At 37.6% G+C, this 6,000-nt stretch overlaps 1 long non-coding RNA gene across 1 annotated transcript in view; it reads left to right on the top strand.

Annotated features, from left to right (window-relative positions):
- LOC125752413 (uncharacterized) overlaps positions 1 to 5,729 on the top strand; it is a 56,850-nt gene extending 51,121 nt beyond the window's left edge. The window contains exon 3 of the long non-coding RNA XR_007401876.1: positions 3,100 to 5,729. This is a non-coding gene — a long non-coding RNA (uncharacterized LOC125752413). The remainder of the gene's footprint in view (positions 1 to 3,099) is intronic.
- Positions 5,730 to 6,000: the final 271 nt, after the last annotated feature.

The raw sequence follows: 6,000 nt of genomic DNA on the forward strand, positions 1-6,000 counted from the left end.
GTAAAGATGAAACTCAGCAACTCTTCTGTTTCTTGTCATTTGCGAAGACAATTGTAAGGACTGAGAACATAATGATGAAAGAACAAAATGCTAAATGATAGAGTTTTAAGATTTCTAATGTCTCTACTAATTGTAATATATTTTACACAAATTGATGAATATCAACTGACTCATTACCTTTAGGATGATAGGGAACTATGACCAAGAGGTAGTGAAATAACATGTATGAAGTATAGTAAATGAGTTCTTCTCCTGACACAAATTTTCCATGTATAATTGATAGAATCCAGTTCTTAAGTATTGGTCTAATACTAATCATTTAAATTTGAGTCACAACTTTAACATATATTTAAGGCAGAAGATGCTAGAACATACAAAATATATTAATCCCTAGGAGCTAATACTTTTTATTATTATTATTTATTCATGAGAGATAGAGATAGAGAGAGAGAGAGAGAGAGAGAGACAGGCAGAGGGAGAAGCAGGCTCCATGCAGGGAGCCTGATGTGGGACTCGATCCCGGGACTCCAGGATCATATCCTGGACCGAAGGCAGGCGCTAAACTGCTGAGCCACCCAGGGATCCCCCAAGCTAATGCTTTTTGCTCATAATCTCAAGTTAACTACTAAGCTGTCTTAACTTCTATATTATACTAAATGAATATATGTAGAACAAATGTTTTCAACTTGACAATTACATACATGAGGTTGTCACTCTAGAGCCAGTATTCAACACCTCCCTCAGGAACTGACTCACTATCCAACAGGATGTAGGCAACCCTGGTTGTCCTTTCAAAGCATTGGTGATCATACTTAGAATTTTGAGACCACACACACAAGAGTAAAAGTGAGGATGGCACCAAAGAGGGTGTTAACCAATTTGTTTTTAGAGAGGGATGGTGAAGAACCCTCAATCCCACTTTGAACATAGAGCTAGCATTCATTTGTTTCCTGGTTAGACTTCTTCACTCTTTTTATATCATCCAGTAGGTGGCCTCCTTATTAACCATGCTTATGAATATTCCCTTCCAGAGCAAAGAATAGCAGGTACCACTGTGGCCAAGACTCGTAGCTGAGTTTAGTAATATAGACTTCAAATTTTAGTTGAGCATTTAAGCATCTGGAAAAAGCCAAGTATTTCTTAGTCTATTTTGTGGCTAGATATGGCAATATAACTAAATTCTGACCTGACTAAATTCTGGCAGAAGTTCTATGTGGCAAATCTGGGGGACTCTCCCAAATAATTCTTGCCTACTTTCTTCTTTATGCTTTCTTCTGTCATACTGTTTGGAATATAAACAAAGAGCCCAATTGAGCTGGACAGAGCCTAGATCTCTGAGGAATTCACAGAGCAAAGCTGCCATGCTAACCATGGTTTACAGACCTCTAGATTTTTAACTGAGAGACAAATAGACTTCTATCCTCTTTAAACCACTGTTTTGTTATTGTTATTGTTTGATCAATCACAGATGAAGTGAATCCTATCTCATTTACCACACAAGATACAGCCTTTATATTAGACCAGAACTCATTCAGATTTTTGACAAGTACACTGATGATGCTCAAAGCTTTAATTCAAATGCCAGGACCACTCAGAAATCCATTCCCTACATGGAGTAAAAGGCATGAAAATTTTTAAGGGTGATAGTACAACCCTACTTTAAAAGATTTCATTAGCTGGAATTATTCATTGTAAAAAAATAAATATAGTCCATTTAGATATATAACACTCCTAGGGATACACTGACTATTGTAACTAGGCTATTTGTCTAGAATAATATCATCTGACTTTGATCTGATCTATAGAGAATTGTCCTTTTAAAATGATGTATGAGGAGACTTGATTACTAGATGCATTGACATTTTGGGAGGAAACAGTTTGCTGGCTGCCTGGCCTGGAGCTGCTCCTGTTCCTGTCTCCACATGCACTCACCCAGGGCTGCTACAGAAAACTCTCTGCAGAATGCCATAGGCAGAAAATAAACTGATGAAAGGCTAATTGCCACTTGGAGAGGACAATCTGATTGCAATGGCTATTGCATAATATACAGATTCAAGGTGAACAACTTCCAACTTTCCAAGGTGAAAAAAAAGCTATAAATCCATTTGGGGAGTATGATAAAGTGAAATATTCTGTCTCTATGACATATCTACACTCCAAAAAATCTGAAAGAATTTCAAAGATAAGCTAGCACCCTCCAACCTGTTCTAGAAACATACAAAAAAGAGATAATCTGAATTTCTATCCCCCATGAAACCCTAAACCACTACCAGAATCCTTTTCTTGGCAGAAAATTAGAACCCCTATAGCTCAGAAATGACTGAAGTCATCTGATATGACTCTTTTCTCTTCTCCTCAAATGTTATTTCTTGAGAAGGATTTATGCACTCAAGAGCTCTGTTCCTATGGGAACTTACAGTTGTCCCTGACTTCTCTACAATTTCTCTGTGTCAGTCTATTCCATTTCCTTACGTATTCACATTCTCCCTTTCGACTTCCTTCCTTCTTCAAAACTACAAAGAGCTTCAAATCTACCTCTTCAACTCCTTTTTCTCTCCAAGCTAGCTAGCTTCTTTCTTTCACAACAAAATTTCTCGAAACAACGTCACTATTTGTTGCCTCAACTTCTCTCTCTCATTCTCTATCTTGCCCTATAATCTGGGCACTATCCCCACCTTGAATCAATCTCCTTTATTAGGATTCACTAATGTCTTAATTTAAATGGACTTTTCTCAGGACCCATTCTGGTCACCACTGATGTCTCTAACTACCATTGGCTCCTTGCCTCTCCTTAAGCCAATCTCTCCCTTCAGCTTGTACTGACCGCTGTAGGATCCGTCATTATTGGACATCCTTAAAATTCTTTCCTCCACTGGCATCTGGCATTCTTTCCATCTGTAGTGGCCTAGTTTTTCTGTAGTTTCTTCTGACTCCACTTTTTTGACATTTTTTTAACCAACATTTAAATATAATGCTCCCCAAAGCTTATAACAGCACATAATGTTTCTCCCTATGATCTATCCCTCAAAAATACCATTTTAATAATTCTCATGATTAACTTCATGGCAATAATTCTCTCTCTCTCTCTCTCTTTTAAAGATTTTATCCATTTATTCATGACAGACACAGAGAGAGAAGGCAGAGACACAGGCAAAGGGAGAAGCAGGCTCCATGCAGGGAGCCCAACGTGGGACTCGATCCCAGGTCTCCAGGATCACGCCCTGGGCTGAAGGCAGGTGCTAAACCGCTGAGCCACCCGGGCTGCCCACAATAATTCTCAACTAAATTGTCTGAAGCCGAAACCTCTTTTAAGCTCCAAACTAGACACTCTGTACATCTTACATGGTTGCAGTATAAGGCATAAAAATTAAAGTATTCCAGACAGAACACATTATTTTTCATCCTCCTTCCTTTTGCACTTTTCTTCCCAAGTAATGACCACTTCATCATTTTGATTTTTAAGATTCATCATACAAGTGTTGTTGTCTGCCCCTTTAACTCATGACCTATTCCCAGCCTTGGAACCATTGACTTAATCCTATATAAGCACAAGGAATTCTCACATGCTATTGCAGAGGCAAAGATCAGTAGAAGCTTCTTGAAGATACCTACAAAGTGATGCCAGCTGTTACAACTCTGTCCATGCATTGACTCTTGTGTTCATTTCTTATTTTCATTCTCATGGATTCCAGTTCAAGCCCATAGAACTCTTTCACAGTCTATTGTTCTAGCCTCACAAGAAGTCTCCCTCCCTCCACTCTCCTCTGATATCCAAGTAACCCTTTACATTGTTTCCATAGTTACCAATTCTAAAAGAAATCCGATCCAGATATTTGTCTCATTACTTAAGAAAAAGGAAAAAGAAAAAAAGCCCTTGTTGCCTCTTCACTGCACCCAAAACAAAATCCATATTCCTCCCGGAACTTAAATTTAAAGACAATTTACTTGTATGCGCAACAAAGATTATTGAGTACCTATGTACCTAAGGTATATCCTAGATGTTGGGGGCACACATCCATGCCTGTAGTTCTATATTTATTATCACAGGACCAAAAATGATTTTAAATACAGCATATCAAAAAAATTCAGGACACTTACTGACCAATATATTTTTTTAAGTCAAGCAGTTGACAGTAATTCAAGAGTAATTCCAGTCTTTACATGCTCTTCTTGAAAAACATTACCAGGAATTCAATTTATATCCTATAGCAAAATGCTATGAAAATATTTCTTCTCATGTCCACTAAAATTCCTCCCTTCTCTACAAATGCTTTACAGCCTATTTTATTAAATCTTTAAAAATTTGTCCTCATTATAGCCAGGTTGATTTTCAGTTTTTCTCTGTGTCTTCAAATTTTGTTGTTTTTAACCAATTATAAGAATTTTTTATAATGAAAGCAAACCTAGGAACTGATCCTTGCTGCAGCCTTTCTACTTTTGCCTGTCTCTTCCTTTCGTCACAGTCATTCCCACAAAAACCTCAGGGAAAGGGTTGCCAAAGGAAGAACCCTGCTTGAATTGAAAAAACACTGTGAAGACAATTTGGGAGTGTTCACATACTAAAAAACCAAATCCTCGAATAAAAGAAATATGAAGGAATTTCCTTGCTGGAGTTATCACTGCTGGGAGAGTGAAGAAGTCAGTCATATCAGGTAGAAATGGTTCCCCTGAGAAGGATACACCCAAGCTGAACAAGAATGAGTTAATCTGTGGAGAGCAAGGTCAGAGAGCATCATATTTGAGGCAGTTAACAACAGGGTAGACATGGACGTCAGTGACCTTAGCCACAAGACTAAGGATATGGAACCAAGTTCTAGACTTAGAGCCACAGGCTAGCAAATAAATGAGAAAGCAGACCATGCGTGAAGGATAAGAATTTGCTAACAAAGACTAACAAAGTAGCCTGTGTGTGTGTGTGTGTGTGTGTGTGTGTGTGTGTGTGTGTGTCTGTGTCTGGAGGCAAAAGGAGTGGTGATCTTTGGAAGCACAGAAAACAAAACTGGAGAGGAGCACATAGAAGCTACATATGCTTGTGGAGTAACCACAGAGAGCTGAAGATTTTAGTAGTATCAGGTAATTAAGGGGTCCTGTGGTTCTGGCTAATCTCCTGTATCCCAGATAAAGGTAGCTCATAAGTGGAAGCCCTTCTAGGAGTACTGGGATGCCAGTATTATTGGAGTACTTTCTGCTAGAAAAAGGATGGACCCAAAAATTCACTGAAGCTGCAATCTCTTTCTTAATGTTTTCAAATGAAGTTAGCAGTGAGTTCAAAGGACAAGAAGGGGCAGAGAAAACAATAGATTGATATCTCTTACCTTCCCAGCATCATTTCCCATTGCCTATTCCTATTTTCTTTTAAATTTTTGGTATGGCCCTTAGAGATACAGAATTGTCAGATACATAATCATAAGTCTTTGCTCACGATATATCATTATCATTAGTATAGTGAACCTACTTTATTATTTTGTGAATTTAATTCTTTATTTTATAATATATAAATATCTTTAAAACCACTAGCCAAATCTATAATCAAGTGTAACCCTTAACATCTACCTATTTTATTCTCCCCCAACTCCTGCCAAGTGGTAAATACTATACTGAATGTTTTTTATTCTGTTGGTTTTTAGTGTATGTGTGTATTTGGCAACATATTGTTTGGTGTTACTTGTTCCTCATTTCTTTAATAAGGTATGATATTGTGAAAAGGCTTCAGTGGCTTGCTTTTATTATTCAGTATTCAATTAAAAATGTGTCCATCCTATTGTGTTTAGCTCTAGATTGTTTATTTTCATGGCTGTATACAAATTCACTGTATACATGGACTATTCAACTCTCTTGTCAGACCACTCCCTGAACACACAAACGTCCAGCCTCTTTGCTTTGATTATAAAGCTGTTCCTGTGTCTTTTCTCCAAGACCACAAGATAACAAAAATGTTGGAGTTAGCAGACAAGGACATTAAAACGGCTATTGAAATATGTTTTAAAATGTAAAATAAAA

Source organism: Canis lupus, chromosome 13 (genome assembly GCF_003254725.2).
Source record: "Canis lupus dingo isolate Sandy chromosome 13, ASM325472v2, whole genome shotgun sequence".
NCBI lineage: Eukaryota > Metazoa > Chordata > Mammalia > Carnivora > Canidae > Canis > Canis lupus.